Source organism: Saccopteryx leptura, chromosome 5 (genome assembly GCF_036850995.1).
Source record: "Saccopteryx leptura isolate mSacLep1 chromosome 5, mSacLep1_pri_phased_curated, whole genome shotgun sequence".
Lineage (NCBI taxonomy): Eukaryota > Metazoa > Chordata > Mammalia > Chiroptera > Emballonuridae > Saccopteryx > Saccopteryx leptura.
The window spans coordinates 131,117,269-131,132,971 of NC_089507.1; positions in this window are offsets into that span (position 1 = coordinate 131,117,269).

Sequence of the window (15,703 nt, forward strand, 5' to 3'; positions counted from 1 at the left end):
TACAACTTTATTAGCTCACAGTGCCCATGGATTAGGAGTCTGGGTACAGTCTAATTGGATTCTCTATTGAGGGTCACAGGCTGAAATGAAGGTGTTGCCAGGACCTGTTACTCTCATCTGACGTTCAGAGTCTTCTTTCCAGCTCACTGATTGTTGGAAAAATGCTTTTCCTTACAGTTGTATGTCTGAGGTTCTATTTTCCCATTACTGTTACCAGGGACCACTCACAGGTCCCAGAGTCCACCCACACACAGGTCCTTGTGTGTGGCTCCTGCAGAGAGTTCCCAACATGGCCATTTGTTTTCTCCCTTCCAAGCCAGCAGCTCTTGCTGCTTATTCTCTCCATGAGAACCTGTCTGATTACATGAGACCCATCCAAGATGATATCCTTTTGGTTGAACTCAAGCTCAACTGATTTACAACCCAATCATAAGTATTTCTGTTAATATTCACAGGTCAATCTCACAGTCAAGGAGAGGGGATCATGCGTCACCAGTGAATCTTGGGGACCACATCAAAATTCTGCTACCACACTCTGCTCTTTGGCTCTCCACTATTTATATCCCTCCAATAAAATATTTATTTTTATTTTATTTATTCATTTTAGAAAGGAGAGAGAGGGAGAGAGAGAGAGAAACAGAGAGAGAGAGAAGGGGGAGGAGCTGGAAGCATCAACTCCCATATGTGTCTTGACCAGGCAAGCCCAGGGTTTCAAACCGGCGACCTCAGCATTTCCAGGTCGATGCTTTATCCACTGCGCCACCACAGGTCAGGCCCATAATCTGTTTTTATTCTTCATTATGTCTGTCTCTTTTAGCCCAAGTTGAAAGTGTTTATACCATAACAGTTTTCTTAAAAAGTTTGTGGATTATTAGGGAATTTCACTGATTTTACTCCATTTGATAAAAGCCACACCTCCAAATGTTTCCAACATAACCATTTTCCTGTCTTAGGCACTGAGGAAATGGCTGAAGGAGTACCCCCTAAGCTTCCCAGAAATCTTCTGCTTTGATTGAAACACACCTTTAGACTTTTGAGAGGACCCTCTGTGTGACTGAATACTCAAATTTTTCATCTTTTTGAGGTTTATTCATTCATCAGTTGGTTGGGTTGTCTTCAGTTTGGGACTACTACTAACACTAATAACACTTCTTTATACACTTGTTTACCTGTGTGTGTGAGCATATGTTCTTATTTCTCTTGAATACGTAGTTAGGAGTGGAATTGTTGGGTAATGGGGAAAAATATGACAAGAAATTGCTAAATTTTTTCCAAAGCAGGTATACCATTCTACACTCCTACCAGCAATACATGTAATTTCCAATTGCTCAATATTTTGAATTGAAGCCATTTTAGTGGGTGTGTAGTGATATCTCTTTGTGATTTTAATTTGTTTCCCTTTGACAACATATTGAGTATTTTTTTATTTGCTAATTGAGCTATTAATACATATTTATTCTTGTGGAGTGTCTATCAAATTATTTTGACCATGCTTTTAATAGTTTGTCTTTTTATTATAAACCTGAAAATATTTCAAAAAATATGAACTGGATACAGGCTTTCCCCCACACCAGATATAGTTATTACCAGTAGTTTTTCCCAGTTTGTGGCTTTTCTCTTCATTTTCTTAACAATGTTTTTGATAAGAAATTTTTCTTTTGACAAAATACAATTAATCAATATTTTTTATAGTTAATCATTTCTTGGTCCTAATAAATAGGTCATGAAGATATTCTCCTATGATTCTAGAAAAACAACTGATTTTTGAATGTTGATTGTGTATCCTGTAAACTTACTGAATTTGTTTATTCTAATAGTTTTTTGTGGTCTTTAGGGTTTTCTAGATATAATTGTGTCATTTGCAAACAGAAATGTTTTTTACTTAATTTTTTCTAATTTGAATGACTTTTTATTTCTTGTCTTATTGCTCTGGCTAGGACTTTTAGTACTACATTGAATAAAAATGGTGCAAGTGGGCACCTTGCCTTATTCCTGATCGGGAAAACACTTATCTTTTCACTGATGAATATGATGTTTATTGTGGGCTTGTCATACAGGACCTTTATTATTTTGAGGTATACTTTTTTGTCCTAAATTTGTTGACATTTTTTATTATGAGTAGATTTTTAATTTTTATAATATTGTTTTCTGCACCTATTGAGATGATCAAATGATTTTTATCTTTTAATCTATTAATGTGATGTATCATATTTATTGCTTTGTATACCAATATGCATTCCAAGGATGAATCCCACTTTGATCATGGTGAATGATCATTTTAATGTAATAGAATTGGTTTGCTAGTATTTTTTTTTTTTTTATAGAGAGTGACATTTTTCTTTTTTTTTTTTTAATTTTTTATTTTATTTATTCATTTTTAGAGAGGAGAGAGAGAGGGAGAGAGAGAGACAGAGAGGGAGAGAGAGGAGAGAGAGACAGAGAGAGACAGAAGGGGGGAGGAGCTGGAAGCATCAACTCCCATATGTGCCTTGACCAGGCAAGCCCAGGGTTTCAAACCGGCGACCTCAGCATTTCCAGGTTGACGCTTTATCCACTGTGCCACCACAGGTCAGGCGGTTTGCTAGTATTTTGATGAGACTTTGAATCTATATTTATCAGAGATATTGGACTGTAGTTGTTTTTTTGTTGTAGTATATTTAACTGGCTTGCATATCAGTATAATGCTTGCCTTGTAAAATGAATTTGGGGTGTTCCTCTTTAATTTCTTTGGAAGAGTTTGAGAAAAATTGGTATTAATTCTATAAATGTTTGGTAGATTTTACCTGTGAAAACATCTGATCCTGGGATAGGCTTTTCTTTGTTGGAAAATTTTTGATTATTGATTTAATCTCCATAGTAGTAACTGGTCTATTTGAATATTCTATTTCTCTATGATTGTCTTGGTAGTTTGCATATTTCTTGGAATTTATCCATTTCTTCTAGATTATTTAAGTTTTAGCATATAATTGTTCATAGTAGTTTTTATAATCTTTTGTATTTCTGTGGTATCAAATGTAATGTCTTCCTTTCCATTTATAATTTTATTTATTTTGATTCTCCCTTTCTCTCTCTCTCTTTTTTTTTTTGTTGTTGTTAATCAAGCCAAAGATTTAGTTAATTTTGTTACTTTTCTTTATACAGTCATATAGCATTTTTACAGTTATATTTACCCATATATTTAAAATTTCTGCTATTTTCCCTGCCTTCATGCAGAGCTGTGATTCCATCTGGTGTCACCTCTTTTCAGACTATATAACTTTCTTTAGCATTTCTTTTAGTGCAGGTCAGTTAGTGACAATTATGTCATATTTCTTTCTTTTTTTTTTTTTTTCATTTTTCCGAAGCTAGAAACGGGGAGGCAGTCAGACAGACTCCCGCATGCGCCCGACCGGGATCCACCCGGCACGCCCACCAGGGGGCGACACTCTGCTCCTCTGGGGCATTGCTCTGTTGCGTCCAGAGCCATTCTAGCGCCTGGGGCAGAGGCCACAGAGGCATCCCCAGCGCCCGGGCCATCCCTGCTCCAATGGAGCCTCACTGCGGGAGGGGAAGAGAGAGACAGAGAGGAAGGAGAGGGGGAGTTGTGGAGAAGCAAATGGGCGCCTCTCCTGTTTACCCTGGCCGGGAATCGAACCTGGGACCCCTGCACGCCAGGCCGATGCTCTACCGCTGAGCCAACCGGCCAGGGCCTCAGATTTCTTTATTTGCAATGTCTTTATTTAGCCTTCATTTTGAAAAAAAATTTTTTTCCTGATATAGTATTCTGGTTTGACAGCTATTTTTTTTCAGAACTTTAATTATGACCCTCTATTGTCTTTTGTTGTTTCTTTTAAAAACTTGGTCATGGTGTGGAGGTGATAGGTAGAACACAGAGGATTTTTAGGGCAGTGAAAATAACTATATATGATTGTATGATACTATAATGATGGACACATGCCATTATACATTTGTCCAAACTTATAGAATATACAACACTAAGAATGTATTCTAATATAAACTATGGACTCAGGTTGATAATGAAATTTCAATGTAAATTTATCAATTTTGTCATGAATGTTCCATTCTGGGGGGAAATGTTCATAATTGGGGAGGTTGTGCATGTGTGGGGGTAAATGGTATTTTGGAAATCTTCCATACTTTCTCATTTGCCATGAACTTAAAACTGCTTTAAAAAAATCTTAAAAATTTTAAACAACAAAAATGTTTACTATAATTCCTATTTTCCATATGTAATGTGTCATTTCTTTCCATCTGCTTACAAGATTTTCTTTATGTTTTGTTTCTTACTAGTTTTCTTATGATATGTTAACAGCTAAGTTTGTTTTCTTTTTATCCAGCTAGGGATCCCCAAGTTTGTTGGATCTATAAGATTATGTTCTCACTAAATCTAAAGTATTAAAGAAATTAATGGTTAAGTAGTTTATTAAAATATTTTAAGAAATAGTTTTAGAACTAAATCTGAAAACAGAATGATGTAAGACTAAAAGACTGCAAGTAAGGATAGTAAGAGAAAACAGAATATAATCAATCTGATGCAAAATATAATTTATAAAGTAAAAATATATTAATATAAGTCAGAGTAAGCTAATTTTTTTTTTTTTTCTGAAGCCGGAAACGGGGAGAGACAGTCGGACAGACTCCCGCATGCGCCCGGCCGGGATCCACCCGGCACGCCCACCAGGGGGTGATGCTCTGCCCCTCTGGGGGGTCGCACTGTTGCAACCAGAGCCACTCTAGCTCCTGGGGCAGAGGCTGAGGAGCCATCCCCAGTGCCCGGGCCATCTTTGCTCCAGTGGAGCCTCGGCTGCGGGAGGGGAAGAGAGAGACAGAGAGGAAGGAGAGGGGGAGGGGTGGAGAAGCAGATGGGCGCTTCTCCTGTGTGCCCTGGCCGGGAATCGAACCCAGGACTTCTGCACGCCAGGCCAACGCTCTACCACTGAGCCAACCAGCCAGGGCCCCAGAGTAAGCTAACTTTTAAAAGTATTTTCTTTGAAGTGAATTATAAATTTACTCTTAGTGTAGCTATTATTTACATGCACTCTACTCAATAGATTGTGACAAAATTTAGATTCTTTCTCTGTTAACTTTTCCTCCTTTCTTTTCTGTTCTGTTCTTTTCTTTTTTTCTTCCCCATTCTCTTCTTCTTCTGTTTTTTTCTTTATCTACCAATCATTCAGAACCTGGCATTTCTAATATATCATAGGTATTAATCTTGAAAGTAGAATAAAAATGAAAGTTCTAAAACTGAACGTTTAAATAAAGCTTGGGAATTAAAACTAATAAATCTTAACTATAAAATGAGTTTCATAAAACACAGAATTTATTGAATAATCTCTTGCATACTAAAAACCTCAAAGAATAAGAAAATAAAATTGATTATAAATCAGAGATAGTGTCCATTAAAATTCACTGTAACAGATAAGAGAGAAAAATACTGATATTAATGAGAAAGTTTCTTACATAAGAAAAATTATTCATAATAAACCAAGTTCTTTTAAAAGGTGATTCCAAGAAAATCAGATGTCTTTTATTTTTATCTCCCTTTTCTCTAGTCTGTATAATTTACCTCAGATTAATATATATTCCTGAAACTGGACAATCATGAGATGTTTATGAACAAAGGACAATTTGTAGTAAAGATGATATCAACATTACTTTAGTATATGCTGTATCCTTACATAATATATTGTACTTTCCTAGGCTTTTTTTAGATTTGAGAGTTTAACTTATAGCAGAAACAGAGAGCCTGACCTCTATGTGTGGTTCCATTTTTTAAAATTAATTTTAAAATTTTATTAAAAAAATTAACTTTAACACAGTGACATTGATCAATGAGAGTACATAGGTTTTAGATACAAATTTCCATAGCATTTGAATTGTTGATTATGTTGTATAGCTATCACCCTAAGTCAAATCATTTTCTGTCACCATATATTTGTCCCTCTTTACACACCTCCCCTCACCTCTCTTCCCCACAATCCCCTCACCGTGGTAACCACTTCACTTTTACCTATGTTCATGAATCTCAGTTTTATCCCACCTATGTGTGAAAGCATACCCTCCTTAGTTCTTTCTGATTTACTTATTTCACTTATTATAATGTTATCGGGGTCCATCCATGTTGCTGTAAATGATCCGATGTCATCATTTCTTATGGCTGAGTAGTATTCCATAGAATATATGTACCACAACTTTTTTATCCAATCATCTATTGAAGGGCTTTTTGGTTGTTTCCATGTTTTGGCCACTGTGAACAATGCTGCAATGAACATGGGGCTGCATGTGTCTTTATGTACTAGTGTTTTTGAGTTTTGAGAATGTATAACCAGTAGAGGAATTTCTGGGTCATATGGAAGTTTATTTTCAGTTTTTTGAGGTACAACCATGCTTTCCTCCATAATGGTTATACTACTTTACATTCCCACCAACAGTGTATGAGGGTTCCTTTTTCTCCACAGCCTCTCCAACACTTATTATTACCTGTCTTGTTGATAATAGCTAATCTAACAGCTGTGAGGTGGTATCTCATTGTAGTTTTGATTTGCATTTCTCTAATAGCTAATGAAGATGAGCATCTTTTCATATATCTGTTGGCCATTTGTTTTTCTTCCTGGGAGAAGTTTCTGTTCATGTCCTCTTCCCATTTTTTTATTAGATTGTTTGCTTGTTTGTTGTTGAGTTTTATGAGTTCTTTGTATATTTTAGATATTAGGCCATTATCTGAGCTGTTGTTTGAAAATACCATCTCCCATTTAGTTGGCTGTCTGTTTGTTTTATTTTCAGTTTCTTTTGCTGTGCAAAAGCTTCTTAGCCTGATGTAGTCCTATTCATTTATCTTTGCCTTCACTTCCCTTGCCTTTGGAGTCAAATTCATAAAGTGCTCCTTGTAACCAAGGTCCATGAGTTTAGTACCTATGTTTTCTTCTATGTACTTTATTGTTTCAGGTCTTATATTTAAGTCTTTGATACATTTTGAATTAGTTTTAGTACAAGGAGATAAACTGTAGTCAAGTTTCATTCTTTTGCATGTGGTTTTTCAGTTTTCCCAGCACCATTTGTTGAAGAGGCTTTTTTTCTTTTTCTCCATTGTGTGTTATTGGCCCCTCTATCAAAAATTATTTGACCATATACTGTATATGTGGTTGTATTTCTGGCTCTCTATTCTGTTGCATTAGTCTGAGTGTCTATTTTTCTACCAGTACCATGCTGTTTTGATTATTGTGGCTCTAGAATATAATTTGAAGTCAGGTATTGTAATGTCCCCAGCTTTGTTCTTTTTCCTTAGGATTGCTTTGCTATTTGGGTTTTTTTTATAATTCCATATAAACCTGATGAGTTTTTGTTTCATTTATTTAAAAAATGACATTGGAATTTTGATGAGAATTGCATTAAATTTGTATATTGTGATGACATCAGAGAAATGGCACTGTAAGGAGTGATACCGATAAATCTCCCCAAAAATTCAACAAGATCTTCAACCAGAGACAGAAAAAGCTATCCTTGGAGCCTTTAGAAGTTCCACACTAAACACAAAGGTATGATTGAGTGAAAAACTGACTAAAAATATAATCAACCCCGAAGGAAATAAGGAGGAAGAAACACTTTGCTTCCTCACTAACCTAAATAAGGGCTGCTTTCACTGGGATCTGAGAATATAGGAACTAAGGCGGGCATAGGGTGTGAATAGAACCCGACTGCAGCACAAACGTCCGAACCAGGCTGTGGTACGGACATTCAAGCTGAGGAAAAACTGTGCTTGTGACAACCCATCAACACAAGCTAACGCTCGCGCCAAACCCAGACAAAGAAAGGCACTTGGGACAGCCATCCGCCCCATCTCAGTTTTTTTAATTCATGAGTCTCTCCTCTTCTCTCTGTAACATCTCTAGTTGCCTGTCTTTGATGTCACTGATTCTTTTCTCTATCTGGATTTTCTATTAGCTAAACTTTCTACCTCAGTATTTAATTCGTGGATTGAGTTCTTTATCTTAATTTTAATATTTTCAATCTCCTAGGTGAGGTATTCATTTTGTTCATTAATTAATTTGTTTTCTAAGCTTACTGAGTTGCCTATTTGTGTCCTCTTGCATCTCATTGAGTATTTTTAGAACTAAAATTTTGAATTCTCTATCATTAAACTCCAAGGCTTCCATGTGGTTGAGATTTTTTTCTGAAGATTTATTTTTCTTTCTGAACTGTATCTCTGTCTTGTGTATAGATACCATGGTATTCTATTTCTCCTTCCCCAATGACATTTGAGAGTGGTATTGTTAAGAACCTTAACAAAAAAAAAAATAAAAATTAAATAAAAAATACAGTAAAATATATAACTTAATAAAAACATGACAAGAAGAAGAACCACATAAAAAGATCAAAAGCAAAGAAAAAATGAAAAACAAAACACCTACAAAATAAGAATAAAAATATAAAAATTAAAGAAAATAAAATTCAAAAGAAAATGAGAAAAAATAAGAAGAAAACAATGAATAAAGGAAAAATAAAGGAAAATAAAATTTGGTTTTCAGAGGTTTCTTTCAGTAAGTGTCATTGTATTACATCTTTTAGCTCTGTGAAGTTCCTGGGCTTTCTGCTGAGATGTTGCTGTCACAGTGATGCAGGCAGTGCTGCAGTTGTTTTGGTGGGTGGACTGTGTTGTGAGAGCATTACAGCTTGGCCATATGGTTTCAGCTTTATGGCTTTGGCTTTCCAGTTTTACAGCTTTAGCAATGGTGATCTCAGGCTTCTGGATACTCCTTCCAACATCTCAACAGACCTGGGGACCAGACATGGAGCACCTCTGTTCTTCAGGGCAGAGAGTGATTCTGGAGAGCTAGCTGTGAGGTTTGTCTCTGCCATTCTACTTATGCGAGGTGAAGGAGGAAGGTAGGGCCTGAGAGATGGAATCTGGGAGGCTGTGGGGCAGCACTTTGGTTTTCTCTGTTTCTACTGAGTGTGGACTTCAGGCAGACCATGGGAACACTGGCTGTGACTCTGTGCTCTGGCTGCTTTGGTTTATCTCCCCCGCTACTCCTCTATCTCACTAGTCCTTTTGACAGAAGGAGACCCAGTCACTCCAAGTTTCTCTCTCTGTACCCTTAAGGAAAAATTCAGAGAGCTCAAGCTTCCCTTCTACCTGTAGTCTAGCAGACAAAAAATTCAATCACTCCAGGTTTGTCTCCTCACCAGAGCCACTGTGAATGTGTTTTATCTTTTGCTCCCCCATTTCATCCCATTCCACCTTTACTCCATTCTGTGCATGGATCTTTCAGGTGTGCCTGCAAGCCCAACTGGAGCTCCTTCACTGCATTATAGCTGTTCAATTTGTTGATATTTCAAGGAGATAGATCAGAAGTATCTCTCACATCACCATTACTCTGATGTCACCCAGCTTGATTATCATGGTTCTATTTTTGAACTTAAACATTATTTTACAGGAGGGACCTATACATTGCTGTGAAACAGAATCAAACATTCTTTATTGGCCTATAATTAATTTTGGCAGCTTTTTTTGTTTTGGACCATTTTTTTTCTCTTCACATCCCTAATCACCAATGAACTTATCCTCACATCATCTTTAAGTATCCTGGTTCTCCACCTGTTGCCTGAAGATCTATTTCTCACTCTGCCCCTTCTCTGCTTAGTCTGTACCCTCTGCAAGATGTGTTTCTCCTGCCAATTTGCTTTCCATTGGGTGAAGCTAATTGATGAAAATGGAGGGAGAAAGAGGGAGTAGGCAGGGCATTGCTTTCTTCCCCCACAGTCTTAGGTGACCTGTCTGGTAACAGCTATACTTTTGAGACTCCAATTCCCACAGAAAGACTTGAAGTGGTTCCAACTTTTATTAAGTGGGTGCTGGTCCCAAGTCTCGGGTGGCACTGTTTCTTCCTTTGTCCTCAGCCTCAGTAGAGGCTTCTTGTTGTTGCTAACCTCTGGGTTATCTGCTGCCTCAGTTTGGTTCCTTAGCTCTCCATCCATGTAACCACTTCCCTGAAGTAAATTCCCATTGTTGAAAATACTTGAAGAACTTTTATTTTCCTGGTTAAACAGTAATGGATAAACCACTTATAAGTTGCCTTATTCTCTGATTGTCTATAACAATATTTATTATTGTAATCATGATTCTCAATAGTGGGCCACTGACCAACACAAAAACGTTCAAGGTTTTCCTTTAGTTCTTACAAAAAATATAATGCAACTTCATAATTTTTATGTATAATAAGAGCTACATAATTGTAATCTAATAGATGGGTTATTAAGAGTTATAATAATTTAATATACATATACATATAGAAAAATTCTTTTAATAACTGGTGAAAATATTTTCAAATATTATAAATATTAATTTATAGTGTTTTTTAAATTTATATTAATTTATCAATATAATTATTTACAACATGAAGTCATCTCTCCCTGGTTAGCTTGTAAACTTAAAATCTGACTATGTATTACATTTTTAAAATTTATTTAAAAATTAAATTTAATAGGGTGACATTGGTCAATAAGAGTACATTTAAATTTTGAATTAAAAAAGTGGAATTAAAAAATTTTAAAGCTTTTGAAAAATACAGATTCCTGGTACCTAATCCAGACTTACTAGAGATTCACTGGGGAAGGGGGGGCCAAGAGTCTATGGTTTTAACAACCTTCCCTGGTGACTCTTTTGCAGCTAGCTTCTCATGTTCATTATGGGTATTGGGTAGATGGCATATAAACAGAAGGTTGAGCACATATATCATTTCCCAAAGTCCCAGCTATTTAATTATCGCCTGTACCTCTAAGAAGTTTATAGGGACTGGAAATAAACAACGAACCTAGTATTTGAAGCATCCAAATCCACTTTAGATATTGATGGTGCAACCATTTCCTTGAAGCTGTTATCTTCTGAAGTTGACTACAAAAACACTTAGTCATTCTGAGGTGTGACTATTTCTGTCTGAAGGACAGGAAAGGGGAAAAATTTTACTCATATCAATTAATAAAGAAGTTCTGGAAAGATCTTATATTTCCAGAAAATAAGTCAACCTAGTAACATTACCAGTTTTTTTTTACTTGTTTTGAATTATCTGCAACTCAGATTTAGTCTAGGTGAGAAACAAGGGTCCCAAAACAATATTTTCTAAACAGGAATACACCTTTGAAGTTCCTGTAAGCTCTTCATTAGGATTTTTCATATATGCTTAGTGTGGGAGAGGTCACTAGCTGCCATTTAGTGGCCAGTTTCCCCATTTACACTAGTGTTAGCATTTATAGATGGGCACATGGCTGCTCAAAACAGTCTACAGTTCCCAGTTTTGCTTTCAGCTGGGTGCAGCCATGTGGTTTAGCCCTGGCCAAAAGGTTAAGTGTGGAAGTGATATATGTAATGTCTGAGTCTATAAAGGGAAGGCCCATGCTTCCCATCCACTTTCTCCCTTCCTCTTCCCTAGAGGCTGGCATGCAGATATGGTGGTAAGGAGGGGGGTGTGGTAAGGACCAGGTTAAAAGAACAACTGGAGAGGATGGGTCAGGAATTTGGAGGTTCCCGTGAATTAAAAAAACCCAAAAACATAAATACATAAACATCTATCACATATGAGGCAGTGTTAGTGGGTCAGTGTTGCACACTGCTACACTCATGTTCTAACTAACATGTGAGTTATTTTAGTCACTGCTCCAGCAGTTTCTAGGATATGGAGAGTACCAGGACCTTTGAGGCAGCTTGACTGACCCTGGATTTTGGAGGGGCCAATGCATTGTGGTGAAAGCAATTCCCCCGCAGGCCAAAGTAGCCAGAGTCTGCTGCCTCAAAGCTCACCAGAGGTTTCTTCTTTATGACATATAGGCCTTTCTGGGTCATTGCACCAACCACTGCAACTATCGGCTACCTCTTAAACAAAGTTAACCATGTCACAATCTCAGGGTGAATACACTTTAAATTTATTTCAAGTCAGTCAATTAATGGGTAATAATTGAGTAACTATTATATTGGGTTGTCTACCAGATTCTATTGATAGAAAGAGAGGACTGTGTCTTTGAGGACCTTATTTAGGGGATAGAATATAGAAGTGTTAAATTGGATGGCACTATACAGCTCTTCTAGCTCAACCTCCCAGTTTGTAAATGTAGAGAAATTAAGACTCAGAGAAGCTATGATCTGACCAACCACATATCTTATTTATGACATATTGTCTCCCAATACTGTCTTCTTTTAATCATAATATATCATCTATCAATCATTTGTAGTAGGGCCTCTCAAACTTTCCTGTGCATATAAAGCACCTGGGATCTGTTGAAATGCAGATTCTGATTCAGTTGGCCTGAGGTGAGGCCTGGTATTCTGCATTTCTAAGCAGCACTGAGGAGATGCCAGTGTTGCTATCCTTTGTACTTGACGTTGAATATCAAAGATTCAAAGAAAGTAAAGGTGAAGTGCTAAAGAAATGTTACAAATAGTCATCTTGGAAGAGTTCCTAGTGGTCCTCCTACCTCTAGGGGAGTACAGAGACATGGAAGAAGGTCCATGTATGACCAGTGTATAGGGACAGCTTTGAGGACAGGACAGTATGATGGAGATGGCATGCTTGCTGCCTTGCTAATGCCTCCTCTGCATGGTATGATCAGTGAACTCCAGGCCTCACCCTGGAATCCTTATAGAAGATTGAACTTCAACACACTTCAGAGAAGCTGGAAGGAAAGCATTAGCAGTGGGTCATCTGAGAACCCAACTAATAAGCTTGATGAGAAATTGCATTGTCCTAGTTAATTTGACTGCATCCCCACTACCAATTTCCAAGCCTACTGGAAAAGATTATAGATGTTTGGACTCCAGAAACTAGCTAGTACACATGGAGGGTGTGGTCAATGTCAGTGTGCTTTGACTGCCGTAATAAAATACCACAGATGGGGCTGAAACAACAGACATTTATTTTCTCACAGTTCTGGAGCCTAAAATCCAACACCAATGTTTCAGCAAGGTTCAATTTCTGGTGAGAGCTCTGTTTTTTCTTGCAGACAGCCACCTCCTCTCTGTGTTCTCACATACTAAAGAGAATATAAACCAGCTCTCCAGCATCTCTTTGTCTAAGAACATTAATTCTGCATATTAGGGCACTGCTCTTAGGACTTCATTTAACAGTAATTACTTCCTTACTCCAAATACAGATTGTGGGTTAGAACTTCAACATATGGATTTGAGGGGACTTAATTCAGTTTACAGCAGCTACCTTAGTGGAAAGACAATTTACCTCTGACCAGGTTTCCTCTAAAGATCATCGGAAATATAAACTGTGAGAAGATGAGTATGAAGTAATGTTGTTTGGAATGTGATTTTCACAAAACTCTGTTTGAGATTGATGTCTTCTTTGTCCTTAAAGGACTTCCCATTCTTTTTTAGCTTGTCCGTGGAGACAATCAACCTCCAGATTCTGCTTGTTGAATGAAGTCTTAGGACCTTTTCTCTCCCTGCTTCAGAGTCTGAAACAAATACCACTTTGCTCTGATGGTCAGCTTTGATGACCAGAGGAAATGTCACCTCTGATTTCCTTAATGACAATCAGGAATAGACAGTGTGGGAAATGAAGCTCTTGTCCTTGGCTCTCTGGGCAGTCAGTGGTTATATGGTCTGGTGTCCAGGCAGCTGATGTCGCTTCCTTGTTGCATCAGAGCAGTGGCATTTGCTGCACTATAGGATGACTAAGCAATCCTTCTCTTCAAAAAGGAACCCATTCTAGGGGACCTCTTACAACTTAAAATTGGCAGTATACTGGATGTTTAGTTAATGAATGAATAATCTATTGTAGTAGTGTACATAAAAATTTCTGAGATTTTAATGAAATACCTGATTAATAATATGACTTCCATGACATTTAACTGGTAATGTTGAAACACTTAACACAATCATCATCCCCACTGCCTGGCTTGCCCATGCAGGTTTGAAATGTGGTAGCAAAGAATATCACAGGTCTGAGAGTAGCTGTAACAGACAGTAAGCACAAATATTTCTACCTCAAGTTTTATTTGCCTGTCTGCTTTTATTTTTTTTTCTTAAGCAAAATGAGAGACAGACAGACAGGAACAAACAGACAAGAAGGAAGAGAGATGACAAGCATTAATTCATAGTTGCATTGCCTTAGTTGCTCATTGATTGCTTTCTCATATGTGCCTTAACAAGGGGGCTCATTTCTGTTTGAAATAAGTATTTCTGATTGAAATAAGTAAATCAGAAAAAACTAAGAACTTCCATACATAGGTGGGACATAAAAGTGAGATTCAGAGACATGGACAAGAGTGTGGTGGTTACCAGGGTGGAGGGAGTAGAGGGATGGGGTCAGAGGAAAGAAGGGCACAAAGAAAACCAGATAGAAGGTGATGGAAGACAATTTGACTTTGGGTGATGGGTATGCAACATAACTAAATGTCAAAATAACCTGGAGATCTTTTCTCTGAACATAAGTACCCTGATTTATTAATGTTATCCCATTAAAATTAATGAAAAAATTTTAAAAAAAAACAACAAGAGGGTTCTAGCTGAATCAGTGACCCCTTGCTCAAGCCAGCAACCATGGGCTCAAGCCAGCAATCATTGGCTAAAGACAGCGACCTTGGGCTTCAAGCCAGCAACCATGGGGTCATATCTATGATCCCACACTCAAGCTGGTGACCCCTGCTTAAGATGCTGAACATGTGCTCAAGCTGGTGACCTTGGGGTTTCAAACCTGGGGCCTCAGCATACCAGGCTGATGTTCTATTCACTGCATCACTGGCTAGTCAGGCACCCGACTGTTTCTTATTTGTAATAGAATTCCAATTCATCATTGTCTCTGGAATCTCAGAAGCACCCACCCTAACTCTAGCTGAAAATTATTTTGCCAGGGATGGCTCTAGATGTTTTACATTGATTAATTAATACTACCAATAGCCTGTGAGCTACTGATAATTATTTCTGTTTTGCAGAGAGGAAGACAGAGTATTTCACTGCCTGATGTCATAACAAGTAAGTCATGCTGGCATCTGTCTGAATCTGAGCCACTATGACCATTGTGCTGTGACTCAGGTACTGCTGCTGGTGCTGTATGGGTTCACATGTCAATGCTGGTAAGCTGACCTGAAGGGGACTGCCAGCCTCCCAGAGAGCCAACCTGAGAAATCAGTCTGTATTGGCTAAAATAATACAGGTTCCCCTAAAGGATCATTGTTACGGCACTAGATTAGGAACAAATGTGATAGCTGGCCCATTTCTGGTTCTTCCAACAGCGTGTCTTAAACCTGGGTGTGGAGTAGAACCACTTGGGAGCTTTGTTCTATATAGTGTGAATCTGGTGAAATCAGTTTCACTGGGACTCGAGCATCCATACTGTTTACGAACTCTGCAGGTGATTCCAAAGTGCAGCCAAGGTTGAGAGCCCTGTTCTAGGCTCTTTGGAGACTTGAAATTTTAATGGTTGATGAAAGTATCAAGGTGTTTTGTATAAAAAACAGTTTTAATTATGTGCATTAATATCACAACCTTTACAAGAGTCTGAAAAGATATAGCAGTTGTTAAAGATACGGAAGAATTCTGAAATTTATGTATTTGTTCTGAGTTCCAAGGGACATGATCCAACACTCATACACATGGATGGGAACTTTGGAGGGAGAAGTAGTGAAAAGTCTCTTCAGGGTTCATAGGCTTTTCATTGAAGCCTAGAATCTCCCTTAGCAATGACATTGACAGTCTGACCAGTTT